General features: G+C 39.3%; 1 pseudogene; it reads right to left on the bottom strand.

The window, feature by feature from the left end:
• Positions 1-11,046: 11,046 nt before the first annotated feature.
• Positions 11,047-11,165, bottom strand: LOC149188091 (5S ribosomal RNA; annotated as a pseudogene).
• Between the last annotated feature and the right edge of the window lie 5,021 nt (positions 11,166-16,186).

Raw genomic sequence — 16,186 nt, 5'->3', positions numbered from 1 at the left:
AAATGTAAAGGTGTAAGAAAGTATAACACAATTTAATTATTCTAGAGTGTGACTGGATGCCAACATCTTGGACCATAAAAAAAGCAATCGGAAGACTTGTCGAACTATGTTTGGACTGCAGTGCCAAACGTCGGTTCTATTATTTTATGGTTTTTGGGTGTCCTTCCATTGTCACAAGAGTCAATGACTCATACTGTCAGAGGTGGGGTTATACTTGAAATTTATTAAATAATTGCTCCACAACATGACAGAGGTTGAGTTTAGCTAGACTGGACTCTAGCGCTCATAGATAAATAGGATGGCAAGGTGTAACCATTTCACCATTCATATTCTCATCTATTGAATTGTAGTTATGTTGGAGAGACTTATCTCGCAGTGTCCCTTATCTTCTCTTCTGGTCAATTGTTCTAGACTTTGTTAGTCACAGTAACATATTTTCTCTCTGGATAATAGGTTACGGTGTTTGCCTTTGATTTTCTTGCTATAGTCACATTGAATCCAAATAGAGAAGTTGCAAAATGTAAATAACTTGAATGATGAAGGGATTTGCTCTGATTGTTTTGTTGTTGCTTACAACCATGTTAGGTGACGCTGCTCGGATTTTTGGCAAAGTTAAGACTTAATCAAATTCTCTGGAATAGAATCCAATTTATTAAACATACATTTGAGTGCAATGTTCTGCTAGTTTTGGAGTTCGTATTCCTTCTTGTTAAGCATAGCAAGGTTTTTGACAGATTTCTACACAGTTAAGGTGCACACAATTAAAATCATTACCATTATCATTATTTTTTCTTTTCATTCTTAGATTTTATTTTTTTACAAGAGATCCATGGGTGACTTGGTCGAGACGAGGAGGCTGCACGAGGAGGCTGAGAAAGCTGCTAATGACGAGTGCAACCAACCAAAATTCCTCTGGTGCCACGCTGCAAGAAAACAAAAAGCATATAAAAAATCTTGTGAAAAAAAAAAAACTACGAAAAAATTTAAATAAAGATCGAACCTCACACAGTGCTCAACTTCAGCTTGACTCAAACAAACTACAATCACAACACAGAGCAGTAACAACGCTCGGCTCACAATCACAACACAGAGCAGTAATAATGCTCGGCTCAACTAACCAAAATCACAACACACAGCAGTAACAACGCTCGACTCAACAGACCACAAACAAAAATCAACAGCGCTAAAAACTCTATAGCAGCGTCTGACCCGTCATATATATAAATGCTTTTTCAGCAGAATAAATGATTTGGCCGAACTATTTTTTTCCGACTTTTTAAACTCTGACAAAAATGAATTTAACAATCAACATTAGTTTAAACATCTAAAATTTCGGCTGAACATTTGTATAATTGTTCGGGCGAATAAATTTAGGAAATTTGGCCGAAGAAAAAAAATAATTGTTCGGCCGAAAAATTGAGATTGTGAATTTTTCAGGGGCGTTTCTCACAAAAGTGTAACCCAGCTTCATGTTTTTACCCCATTTTTTCTCATTAGTTTACATAGTGCCTTTCTTTTTCCAAGAGTTAAACAATCATTATCCTTGAAATACTTTCCTAGTTTATCACAAGTGCTCAGAACTTCCTACCTTGACACTTCTAAATTTATAGGTCATCACTTTGACCCTTACCAATCATGTTGATCAATCCACTCATCATATATTTAAGAGAATTTTCTTCTCAGTTGAATCACCCCTTCACTTCCTCATATTGAATATTCATAGATATAATTTAATTTTCCCCTAGTCTCAATTACCTAATATTCCATGTCTACTAGCTTCAACAATGGAAACTTCTCACTTTGTTCAATTTTAAAAATATATTAACAAATTGGCTTTAATTTCTCACCTCTAGTCATTGTGGTTTCTTTCTCTTCTCTATTATATGCACAAATTGTTGAAATTGAGAATGTTGTTACTACTTCCCAACTAAGAATGTTGTTCCTATTCATCATCATCCTATAGGAATTCATGGGTTAATTACCTCCTTAACCCAACACCATCATACTTTTTTTTGCAGTTCCTTGAAATGAATTTTATCAATATCATGATCAGTTAACTTCATCCATGGATTGGAAATATTTTCTTCTTAGTAGGCATCATCCTCATTTAGACTTCATAGTGATCCTTATCATGTTTTTATATGAAATATTTTTGTAACTCCATGTCCATTTTCCACCAGGTGACCCAAAATATTTCTATTATGCTCTCAAATAGGCTAGTTCCTCTTGTTGATTACTTACACTCATTTGTGAAACTTCTACCCACTCATTTTTTAATATTTATCTATTACTCTTTTCTATTCATCTCCTCATTCTACATTGGTCATAGTTATGAAGGCTACCATTTGTTAGCTTCATTATAAAACTTACAAGTTCCTCCTTTGCCTTTATTCCCTAGGGTAACTTTATCAAATCTACATTGCTAATATTGGGAATCAACTTAGAAACTTTACTTCCTTTCTTAAAATTGTTCTCTTTATACTTAATATTCCATCATCTCATTCTAATAATATATTTATTGTCCTTCCAACTTTGTTGCATACCATCTTAAATTATTTTTCCTTCTAGTTTCAACTTCATTTGACGTGTATTTTTAGTGAATTGTACCATTATTCTCTAAATTTGACCTCTTATAATTCCTTCACATCTTGCATTAATAACTAATGTCTTCAATGAGCTGAGCATATTATATGATTACATATTACTTCATATCTAATGGCCTTGTCTTAATGTCAATAGTTAAGATTTTATTACCATTTTTACCTTTTTCAAGAGGCTACATCCTTGGAGTAAAGTCAACCAATAAGCTATCCATTATTTCCAACATTCACCATGAATCCAAAATTTCAATTGCTCCATCCTCTCTAACCCACTAATTCACATCATTATTATTAGGTTGTTATTAACTTATCTTCCAATGATTGTGTAAGTAATCAAATATGGTTTTCACCATATGTAACAACCCTGATTTAAAATATACAAATAATTAATCAATTTATATGATTAATAATCAATACCCAAATATTCAACTATTTAAAATAGAATTTTCAAAAACACGAGTAGAGACGACTTACCTGTATCGATGATATTCCTTACTTGTGCTTTTGGAGTTGAATGCTTTTTGAATTTTGTTAATCGCAACAAAATTTTTGGGGACGACTCTCCACCCAACCGTAGGCTCAGCTACACACAATATTTCTACATCTGGCCACCCCCGAGCCCTCAATAATATTTCTACATCTGGCCACCCCCGAGCCCTCAATCAACGTACTACTGCCAGGGAATCCTTAGTTTCACAACACTTTTCACCCAAGAGAATATATGAAGGAATGATGAATTTCATCTTCCCCATCATCCATTATATAAAACAAACAATGGAAATGGGTCTGCATGTACACAATCCATGTGTCAACATGCAACTTTTATTTCTTTATTTTACGTTTTACTTAATTTAATATTTCTCTTAATTTAATTTTTTTTTTTTATTTTATTCATTTTTTTTTTTTGCTAACTTTACTTATTTTTTACTATTTTTATAGTTCTTTTAATTAACTCTTTCTTATTTTATTTTACTTTTTGTTAACTTTAGTTATTTTTACTATTTTTATAGTTTACTTATATATATATATATATATATATATATATATATATATATATATATATTTATTAAAAACAGTGTATTAGTTTGTCTTTGACCAAAAATTTATGACGTTTATCCATAGTTTAACATTAGGAATTCAATTTTTGTTATTTTTTATTATTATTTAAATTTATTTATTTGTAAGGTGATTGGTTGAGGTTTTATTATGGGTTGTTTAGTAACTTTTGTTTCTATTAGTTACTAATTTTTTATTTTTTTGTTTTATTTCCTTTTTATTTAACTTTTTGATTTTTTTCTTCTTTTATTTCTATTTTCACAAATTATAATTTTTTCACAATATTTTCAATTTAAAGTGACTTATTATTATATTAAAAATATATTTTAATAAACTTTATTATAGACAATTATATATATATATATATATATATATATATATAGATATAACACACGCACACATATAGATATATGTCTGTTAATATAGGCAATATTAGTTAATCATATGTCTTAATTTTTTGTGATGACATTCAGCAATACAATCTTTTATTAGTTGTTTTATTTTGGTGATGAAATCTTTGTCTTTGCTATTTTTTTGTTTTATTAAGCTATATTTAAGTTAAGCGGTAGGTACTAGATACTATGTCGCCCTTCTTTATTATTATTACATTTTCTTCATTATTTATTATTTATTTAGTATTATTATATTTTCTTTATTTTTTTTTATTATTTATTTATCATTATTATTTTTTCGTTATTGTTTATCATTTATTTACTTTTTTCCCTGTGGAAAAAGTTGCAATTACTTTATTGATAAGAAACTGTGTTTTGCAGATGCATTGCATATACAATATTCAGGCTTGTACCTGTCAACAACCAAAACCATTTCAACCTGTGTTCCACCTCATGTATGAGGCTTCAATTAAGAGTCTATGAAAATATTATGAAGCTCTTCACAGAGAGCCTTACTGTGCTGTAAGATAAAGTAAATAAACAGTGAATAATTACATATGGTCATTCAAAACTATGGATCCAAAAGTGCAAAAAGCAAAAAACTGTTGGAGATTGATCAGATGCCAGGTTCTATAAATGGCCTGTGGTAGTACTGATAGGTGTTGCCATCTCTTTCCTCCACGATCAACCATGAAGTGTCGTCCCTGTGTGCAGCCTCCTTGGATAAGATGTCAGCGGTTGTGTTGTGTTTCCTGTAAATGTGACGACATGAGAAGACATCAAAATATGTTATGAGTCTGAGAGTTTCATCCAAAATATGCTTTAGAGAGTATGCATTGCATTTTGATTTTTTGTTTATCCAGTTGCATATGATTTTCGAGTCTCCAAAAAGCTGTAAATGAAGGCAGTTTTTAGACAAAGCAAATAAGATGAGGTTTTAGGTCGCGATGAGCTCTGCATAGTTGTTTGTCCCCCTTCCCAGTCCCATTCGAATTTTATACACATGTGCTTCAGACAGATGAAGTATGGTCCCCCCTCCAAAACCAGCCTCCTGAGTTGATCCATCAAAATAGGCCCATGGATGAGCTGTGTTGATAACTTTCGGTGTAATATTCCTATGGGTTGGTTGTTCGTCCTCTTCGGGGATGGAGCTGTAGTCGGCTAGTAGTCTGGTGGTGATAGAGGGCCAGTGGGGGGGTTTTGTTGGAATATGGATTGGTTCCTGGCGATCCAGATGGCCCAACTAATAAGGAGCGGGATGTTCTTTTGTCTGACAGAGGTAGTGGAGCACCAGTTATTCCATGCTTCAGAGGGATGAGAGCCCTGCCATTTCTTTGCGGAGGAGATCGAACTGAGGAAGCCATTCCATAGTTCTTGTGCACATGGACAATGGAGAAAGAGGTGGTCGGTATCTTCATTGTCGCTTTTACAGAGATGACACCAGAATGGCCTCGAGAATGATCTTTTCATCAGGTTGGCCCCAGTCAGGACTTTTTTGCGAAGGATAGACCACATGAGCAATTTGGTTCGAGGGGGCGCCTTCAACTTCCACATCTGCTTCCACCACTGCACCAATTCCTATGGCTTGTGCCTCTCCATCAGCACTTGGTAGCCTATCTTGGGGGAGTAGGTACCATGTTTAGCGTGTGCCCAGATGAGCTCATCCTCGCCCTCAGTTATTCTAATGTGAGCCTCTGTCAATGCATTTGTGTAATTACACCATTCCTGCTGCCAGCATCGGGGGATATTCAGATCTATGGCAGTTCTCCAAGCTTGCTGAAAGATGGTAGTATGTACCTCATCTGCGATCTGATTAATGTACAGTATACCATTGGCCTGTAAATGTCCTCTCAAGCCCTCCGAAAGCCTGTGTGTGTTACCACATCCCACCCATGGGTCCGTGCCTATCTGTACCTTTGCCCCTGCTCTAATTCTCCAAGTCAGGCTACTTCGAATGAGCTCCTTAGTGTTATTGACTGCCTTCCATATGATAGAGATGTTACTCATCCTGGTGTCTTGCCTGATCCATGCTTGCACGCTTGATGGATGGATGTATTTGGACACTGCTACCTTCGTCCAGAGACTGTTGTTGATAAGCAGTTGCCACCCTAACTTAGCAGCCAAGGCTTTTGAGAAGGTATCCAACCTCTTAATACCCCATCCTCCCCAACTCTTTGGTAGGGCCAGTGACTCCCAGTTTGTCCATGCAAAGATTCTCCCTGACTGATTCCCTTTCCACAGGAACCGGCAACATATGTTTTGTAGGCGAGACAGGATGCCTCTGGGGATCCAAGCCAATGTCATCCAATAAACAGGTGTAGCTTCTAGGACAACCTTGATGAGGATCAGCCTCCCCGCTCTGGAGAGATATTTGTGGTACCAGATGTTGAGTCGTTTCTCCACTTTTGATATGAGCCACGTCCAGTCAGCGATCTTGTAGCCAAGGGGTTTTAGCCTATACCCAAGATACCTCAACCCTTCTTCAATAGGAACTTCTGTAAAATTAAATCTCCTGAGAGCAAATTGGACCTCATGCGGGGAACAACCGTGGCAGTAATAGTAGATTTTTCCTCATTCAATACCATGCCCGTTGCTTTTAGGAAGATGCCGAGGGAACGGTGGAAAGAGGTGGTGTCCCCAATGCCCCCATTTAGGATGATCAGTACATCATCCACGAAAAGCAAGTGGGTAAGGGTGCAGTCGTCAGTAATTTTTATTCCCCTTATTTGCCCTTGTTTGCAGTCCTCTCTGATGGTTCTGCTGAGACCCTCCATAATAAGAAGGAATAGTAGTGGAGAGAGTGGGCATCCCTGCCTCAGTCCTCTTTCTGCATGGAAAAAAGGGGATGCTGAGTCATTGATAAGCACACTGAAGGATACATTCGTGATGCAACATAGGATCCATTTGATGAAGGAGTAGGGGAACCCAAGATGAGTTAATAGTATACGGAGGTAGAGCTAGTTTACCCTATCAAATGCTTTGTACAGGTCGATTTTCAGTATCATGCCTTTGAGTTTCCTGGTTTGAACTAAGTGGAGAAGTTCCTGTGCAGTGCCAATGGCCTCATGGATTTTTCGGTTCTGCAGGAAAGCAAACTGTTTCGGGGAGATATGGGCGGATAGAATGGGCTTGAGGTGATTAGCAATAATTTTGGCTATGATCTTGTATATGCAATTACACAGGGAGATGGGTCTGAAGTCATCATAGGACAAGGGGTTATCAGATTTGGGGATAAGGGCTATGAACGTAGAGTTGAAGCTCTCCCACATTCTACCCCTCATTCGGCATTCTTCTATCAATCTCAGGAGGTCGGGTCCCAGGATGTCAAAAAAGGCAGTGTAAAACTCCACAGTCCATCCATCCAGTCCAGGACTCTTATCTTTTTTTAGCCATTTGAGAGTTGTCTCCACCTCTCCCAGAGTCACCTCCTTTGTCAGATCCTGCTCTGCTTCCTCATCCACGAACCTGGGGAAAGTCTGAGCTATTCGCATGACCTCCGCCAGGTTAGCGATTGGGGGATCTTTGTAAATTTCTTAGAAGTGAGCTCCTACAAGGGATGCTAGTCCCTGGAAGGTTTTAACAGAGGTGTCATCCTCTTTCTTGAGCTCCCATATGGTATTAATCGCCTTTCTCCCATTTGCATGTCTGTGAAAGAACTTAGTATTTTCATCTCCTGCTTTGAGCCATATTGCTCGACTACGAAGCCTCCAACTCTCCTCTCTATCTTTCAATACTTGTGCCCTTTTTTGGAGTAGGGTAGCCAACTTGTCCTTTTGTTCTTGAGAGCTTAGTATCCCCTCTGATTCCTCCTCCATTTTGGCTATTTCTTCTTCTGCTAATTTGAGCTGGTGCTCGTCCTGTTCTTTTTTCCTTCTGGCCCACTCTTTTGAAAGCTCCTTCAGGGCATTCATGTTTCATGCGAAACCTTCTGCTATAAGGCCTTTCGAGCCCACTGGGTGAGCCTTCCAATAGTCACTCACTACCTTCATATAACTGGCATCCTTTAGCCATGTAGAATTGAACTTAAAGGGAGCCTTTGGCTTGTAGTGGGCAGTTTGTAATTCCAAATATATAGGCCTGTGGTCTGAGATCCCCCCAGAACCAACCCACTGTCTAACGTGATAGCCTCTATTGACCAGAGCTTCTCGGATGAGAAAGCGGTCCAATCTTCTGGCCAAACTGGCCTCTCCGGTTCGGTTGTTCCTCCAGGTGGGCTAGATCTTTGCAGTAGGAATGTCAATAAGGTTATAGGAGTCCAGTAAGTTCTCGAAAAATGTCGACAGAGTATCCATTTGTGCATTGTGACCCCAGGATTCCGTGAAACCCATCGAGAAGTTTAGATCACCTCCGAGGATGATATTATCTCCTTGCAAGGTGGAGGAGGTAAGTAGATTCCTCCAGTAACGCTCCTGGTCTCGGCAAGGCCCATAGATGTTGAAGAGCCTGAAATTGGTTTCCAGGGTTGATGAGTAGATGTCTACACCTAGGTAACCTATCCCTCCCCATACATGTAACAACTGAATAGAACGGGTGCATATGCCTAAATATATCCCTCCTGATCTGCTTGTCGCATCAAGGGAGTGAAAGGACCAGTTCGGGAGCCAGGATTCCAGGAGGGGTGTGATGGAACTTGCTGGTCCAAGTGTTTCTTGTAGGAAGATGATGTCCACAGGCTCAGTAGATAACAGTCGTCTTAGGGCTAATTTTTCCTAGGGCTAGCTAGCCCCCTACAATAAAACGAAAGAATATTCAGGATGGAGGGGGGAGGGGGCACCCTATGCTCTAAGACCCCATGGGATTAATGTCTGTCTGCCTAAGGCAACCTCTTCTCCGGCCCGATGTTTAGCCCTGGTGAGTTGGGAAGGTCAACCACGGGGCAGCTTAGGGATAAGAGGGAAGGGAATGACCCTGAAGCCAACCACATCCTTGCCAAGTGCGCGGAACTTTGAGCACGTAGGAGAGCGGTGGTCCGTGCAGGGGGAGGGCACCGAAGCGGAAAGGGGGAGGGTCTCCGGGAGGGAAGGTTGGGGAGGAGGGTTAGCAGATGGAGGGGCCGAAATAGGGCAAAGAATATTGGGGAGGGGATACTGTGAGGATGAGGCAGGGGGGGGGGGGGAAGACAAGGGAGGGGAGAGGGAAGCCATCGAACTGCCCACAGGGTGGGAAGAAAAAACATGAGAATGCAATGCAGATACATTAAGATTTCCACAAGCAAAGATACCAGAAGGGGAGTTAGAAGGAGTCGTACCCACAGAAAAAACCTCCCCTGAAGCCGTCTAAGCTCTCATTAATGACGGAGAGGGTGGCCTGAGTGGAGCTTTCCCCCGCTTCTTTCTGGGACCCAGATCTGCTTCTTCGGTTTCCTCAGCTGCACCTTGTACCGGTTGTTCCACTATCATCTGCACTTGCCGTGCAGGCTCCGAGGGGGGCTCATTATGCTGCTCATTTTCCCTTGGCCTCAAACCCCATTTGGTGATCAGGGGGCAGTCCCTGTATACATGGCCGACCTTGTGGCAGTGTCGGCACCTGTAGGGCACACCTTCATAGTCCAAGATTTTCTTTCTGGTGAAATTCCTCCACTGGATGGTGATAAACTCTTGCAGGCCCCCTTGCGTATCCATATGAACCAGAATACAGGCATATGCCATCTTTCCCGTAACGAGATAGGATTTGTCCGAGCCCATATACGAACCAAGCGAGTTCCCAATTCTCTTGAAAATCTCCTCCGACCAGAAATGTGGGGGGAGCCCTGGCAGCCTAACCCAGATAGGTCCTATCCCCAGCTGTTCAGATTCCGGATCGAATAGAGGCGACCATCGCTTTAGGTGAACCAGAGCTTGGTCGAAGTGCCAGTATGAGGATAGTACCTAGTTTGTATGGTCTAGCCGTGCAAACCTAAAGGCAAACCAGCCCCGTACAAATGTCTGCACCGTGGGTAGATCTGCTAGTCGATGACCCCAGACCTTGGACACCCAAGCCTTAAGTCTTTTTGTTGAGTAGTTTCGACCACGAATCCTTCTGACCAGGACCTTATCCGCGATATCCATGGATTCCACCAACTGTATATCTTCCTCCAGCTTCAGGAAAACGTCGTCTATCTTCGATCTGAAGCACTTAGCCTTCTTTCGGGGCCTCGCTTCCTCCGGTTGTGGTACCCTCACGTCAAAGTTGTCTCCAGGGCCAGAGTGGTCCTCAAGGCCGGGGGGAAGGGGAGGTTTAGGGGCACCAGAGAGATCTGAGGGGCTGATAGGGTTTCCAGGGAGGGGTTCAGGGCTGTGAGACGAGGACGAAGGTGCTAAAATCGGGTGAGCTGACGAGCAGTGCAGAACGGAGGAAGGTCTGCTAGGGAGGGGAATGTAAGGAGGGTCAGCCCAAGACTCCGGGAGGTTAGGGTTTAGACAGCCCGTAACAAACCCTAACGAGGATGGGGAAACCGGCGGGGTAGAGAAAGATGGCCAGGTAGGAGGTGCATCCAGCAGGATGACTGGGCGACTAAACGGCTCTGTGATCGGAGGTAGGTCAACTATGGCCTCATTCAACTCACTACTAAATGGAATGCGGTCAACCCTTCCAGGATGCAGTGATGACCAGATAGATCCTTCCGGCAATGGGTCCTCTGAATAGTCGACAATATCGAGGTCCATTGCTGTTGGGGGGATCCTAGCGCCAGCTGCCTGTAACCATCAAGGCTGGAAAGGTGAAAGCGAGAGGGACGACAGCCCTAAACAGAGGATGCGAGGTAATGGTAAAACTGTCGCTGTAAAACACAGTAAAACCACCGCAGGCCAAAAGAGAGCAGGGTTAAAGGAGGGATGGCCATAGCCCTGGGACCGTGCTACGTGGAAATCCCTGCGACTGCCATCTACTGCACAGGTCTACCTCCATGCCTGGTCAGCCGTACTAGCCATCATGCTTCAGATCCATCCTTTCCAGTAATATCTCCCACCTCAAGTCCTCTTCAATTTGTATCTATCAAGTCATCACATCAAAAAGGGGGGAGGGTGCAACACTAGGACTTCCTGGGAGGTCACCCATCCCAGTACTACTCTAGCCCAAGCGTGCTTAATTGTAGAGTTCTGATGGGATCCGGTGCATTAACACTAGTATGATCGCACCCTTTTTTTGTATTATATTATTTTTATTATTATTAGGGGACATTACATGAATTTTTTTTGTACGAACAGAGTAATGCTCCAACATCATCACTGTATATCACTGCCCAAAAAGAAGTGACATAAAAAGACACTCTAATTAAAAAAATCTACGAAGCAATGAGATACATACTTATTTTAAAGCACATTTTAGAGTAATGGTAGTTTTTTTATCACAACATCACTAAAAATTTTGAACGTCTGGTTAATTGCACTAAAACTTATTCTTTCAAAAGAATACAATATTAGGTAAATTAAAAATTGATCAATATTTTTTGTTTGTTTTATGGTTATAGTTTATATTATTTTATTATTTATTTTCATGTAAATAAAGTAAAAGCCACACATATTTATAGTAGAATTAGGTTAGATTCATCTTAATTTTGGATTTACCAAGTACCGAGAGGGATCAAATCTCTCTTCACTCTAAAAGATATTGCACTTAAGAAATTTGATCTCTCTAAAGGCTTGGTAGATCCACTTCAAGATATCTTATCTGTCTCGGTGTTTGATAGATCCACAGTCAAGATGGATCTAAGCTAGTTAATACATAATGAACAAAAAAACATTGAACTTTATTCGTAATTGATTGAATCAATATATTGTCACATCACATTTATACATTTAATTACAAGAAATAAATAAATAACTACGTTTGTAAAGAATAATAGTTAAAGGGACAAAAATTGTTAAAGCACATGATATGGAATTAAATAGTTAAAAATCCATACTTAGAGAAATTTGATCCCTTATTATTTGATAGATCCCAATTTAAGATAAATTTAATTTGATTTATTTTTTAAATATTATTTCATGTACATATCTAGTTACTTTATTTTATTTTATTTATTTCCATAAACATATCTCTGAACTTCATTTTATAAAATATGACAATAATCAAAATATACACATTAATTATCTTTTTTTTGTTGGTCAAAAATATTTTATTAAATCGTCAAGAAGATATATCTTGCAGTCCAAATCGTCTATGCTCTCTCGGCTTCACTTCAACTGGATTTGTTAGCCAGGAGAGAATTACAAAAATAGAGAAGATATTGTCATGTTTCATATGAACTCCATAGGCAAAAAATCCATACAATCCAAAAAACTAACACCACCAAAAAATAACCAGTAGATGGCATTTATAAAGGAGGGTTTGGTACATGAGTAGCACCTTGGCCCACAAGGTGGCCATGACCTTTGTGCACATGGAAGTTGGTGTGAGCCAACCACACTTCTTTTACATCGAGCCGCTCACTGGTTCTGCTCTGGCTCCGACACACCGAGGAAAGGCGCTCTATTATTTCCCCTTGGCTAAAATGAACATCATTTATATACACAATGGTTTCATTGCAGTCTTCATACTATTGTTCTCACATGATGTCCAAACTAGCTACAATATCTTGCAGTTGGTTAATAATCGAGGTGAGTGAGGGTAGTTTCACCACCTGACCCGATGACTGGGATTGTGGGAAACCTCGCCCTCCTTATCTGCACTCCCCTCCACAGGATCGGTTCTCTCCCTGTCCAAACCCCTACCACCACCACCCCACCAGGCACGACCCTTCTAGCACTTCATAATTGTTGTGTAATCTTTGCACAAGGAATTTAGAGATCCCGAGACTCCTAAGCCACGACCACACAAACACCCACCACAATTCCAGCACTTGGGAGGGTGCTTATCCACCTACCTCACACAATGGTCACGAATGTATCCGTCGCACCAGATGTATCTCCATTTAACACTATCGTCCACAAGTCGACCACTGAAACAAGAGGGCCTCCAATTTTGGCCACCACAAGGCCTCCCAATAGTGATAGTCCTCTAGACAACGCCCTCATAGGAATAATAACCGAAAAACCTAAACCCACCACGACTACAATCACTACTGACATGCCTATTGTGACTTGAATTACTGACACACTTCAAAAATGAAGCTTTAACAGAGTCATGTATGAAAGAGAACTGCATGAAACCACCTCTCTCGATGCCCAAAACTAAAATATGACTCAGAGAGGCACCTACCCATAAAAGAAGCAAGACCACGACCACCAAACACTGACCAAAAGCAGAAAACGAAGGGTAATTAAGACCTGGGGGGGGGGGATTTCACTTACCAAAATTTTGACAAGTATTCGAGAATTCTAGCTTGGATCGAGAACCGTTGCTCGAATTGGCCCTGCAAGTGTTACATTCAGTGTTGCAGGCCTGTTCTACAAGCAACCCCAACCCTTCTCTCAGATCCCACACTGTCCTACAAGTCATCTAACCAATGTACTCACTACACACCTACCTCCCATACAAATTTGAGCCACCCAAATCAAAGGGCATGCACAGGTAACAGGCCTGTGCCTACTCGGTCTCGTTTAAACCACTTACCCTCCCTCCCATACCAAGATAATAAATAATGCATAATATGTTGGCATGCTTCCAAATATAATGGACCTACTCATTCGTGATGGTTCGAGCCTTCCCTTTCCACTTGACTTGGCCACCACTAGAAGCCTAAGCATGCATCATGCTAATAAATTCGCCCATAAGGAACCAAGTTCGTACCATCCATTCACCTGCCCCCATCGAGCTTACACATTAATTATCTTATTTCAAATATGTCAATCATTTTTTTAATAACATAAACATCAACCCATCTAATATATAGTCTTTTAAAGAATGTTTATCAAATGAAATTTTAGTTTTAAATAATGACTATTAATAAATAATATATTACACATAAAGACTAAAGCAATCACACAACAATATTTTTTATTAAAAAAAAATCAAATTATTATACATTCATCCTATATAAATTTATCATATTTTAGTATCACATGTATTAAAAAAGGGTGAAGGATTATATGGAGGGAGGTCCAGTCCATGTTGTAATAAACCCTATGTAGATCTAATTTTAATATGGTAGCCTCCTTGCACTTGATTTTTATAGAATGTAAACTTTCCTGAGTGATCGCAACCACATCTTGAATTTGTTTGTTTTGTAAGAAACCAAACTGTTTAGGAGAGATGTATTTAGATACGAGATGTTGCATAAGGATATTGGTATATAATCTAAGAAAATTGATGGCCTTGAAGTGTTTAGAACGAGGGCTATGAATGTTGCATTTACAACCCTAGATATTATGATATAGTCTCGACTCCTCAACCATTTGCACCAAATCATTACCCATGATTTCGAAGAAACGTGTGAAAATATCCACAATCCAACCATCTGGACCAAAACATTTGTCTTTGGCTAAGGAATTAAGAACAATAGAGACCTATTGGATCGTGATCGACCCTCATACAAAGGCATCATATTCTTCTAAGAAGATTTGAGTGGAAAATTGTATGCATTTCAACTGATTTTCTAAGTCCACCTCTGTATGTGCCTGATACAATCCCCCAAAGAATAGAATGGAGTCCCTGTGACTTTCTTCCAATTTATAGAATTTTTGATCCATGTGATCTATGATATCCTAGATCGTATTCTAGCTCCTACAATGAGAGGAAAAAGATGGAATAATTTCATGTTTTTATCTCTAGCCTCTCTCCAGATTGTGCAACTATTCAGTCCCCATTTTGCCTCCTGCAATTTCAATATTTTTCTCTTGTGGGCCTCCAATTCCATATTTTGTGTATTCTTTTCAAAAGAAAGGAAATCTGGACCAGAGGGATCTTTTAGGCATGATGTAACCTCTTCAATTTCCAACAACTTACATTGGAGATTTTGTTTTCCCAATGTCTCACCACTTTTTTAAAAATTTGGAGCTTTAATACAACCATCTCCATCCATGATGATCCCTTAATTTTGGGCACCTCTTGCCACCTTTTGAAAACCAACTACTGAAAATTTGATTCCTGTATCCAAGAGTGGTTGAACTTGAAAGGGAGACCTCACCAAATTTGATCGGTTAAGGTCATTAAATGAATCATGTGTGTCAGATCCTAAATGGTGTAGCTTTGCCCTCTTAACATTATACATGAACCTCTCTATTAGATCCTCAAGGCTCTCATCTTCTCTTTGATTCATTCTAAAGATTTCTTCTTTAGGATCATGATCTTCATATTTTTCTAGAAATACCTTTTGCATATCATTACATGATCTTATTTAATTAGTCCCTAAATTCATGAACCATATAAGAGCTCTATCCTTCAATGTTGCCAGAAACAATCTCAGTTTTTGAGTTTTTAATAAATAACCATAAGATCTACAAACAATTTCAATTTCAAATTTTTCGAGCTTATTAGGGACTCCCCTAGGGCTGCTCTCTTTCACCCCTATTATTTTTGTTGTTCATATATGGTTTAAGCCATGAAATTAAGGAGACAAAGGTGGATGGAGTGCTCACATGCTTGCATATCACCAAAAGGGTATTTATCTCTCATCTATTATTTGTTGATGATGTTCTAATATTCAGATAGGTCTTGGTGGATCAATGGAGACATGTTTCTCATATCATATCAAATTTTGGAGACACATAAGGTATGTACATTAATAAGATAAAATTGTTTAATATATATGTATCTTGTGATTTAAAACAAATTGAGGAAATTGCCAACATTTTCTCAATTGACATTTCTCCTTTGGATGGGGATTTCAATTACCTTAGTTTCTTTTTTAAGCCAAATAGATATCTTAACAGGGACTGGAACTGGATTAAAATAAAAAAAATTGAAGATAGGTTGGCTACTTAGTTGCACAAATGGTTATCGAGCAGAGGTTGGTTGTTCCTAGCACACGTAGTTTTACAAAATATCTCGGTATACTAGTTTCATTTATATATGATGCCACAATTCATCATCGAGAGATTTAATTCCATCATCTTGAATTTCCTTTGGTCTGGAGTGACGGGAGACCACAAAATTTATTTGGTTCATCTAGAGGATATTTCAAAAAAAAGGGAAGTAACTGGTCAGGACCTAAAAAAATTGGAAAATTTTGGATGGTCCTTGATGACTAAGAGCTTTTGGCGTGCAATTTTCAGCCAAGGA

This window comes from Pinus tabuliformis, chromosome 3_1, assembly GCF_031772625.1.
Source record: "Pinus tabuliformis cultivar Carrire ecotype Pingquan chromosome 3_1, CPIR1, whole genome shotgun sequence".
Lineage (NCBI taxonomy): Eukaryota > Viridiplantae > Streptophyta > Pinopsida > Pinales > Pinaceae > Pinus > Pinus tabuliformis.
This window is presented reverse-complemented; position numbering and strand designations above follow the sequence as displayed.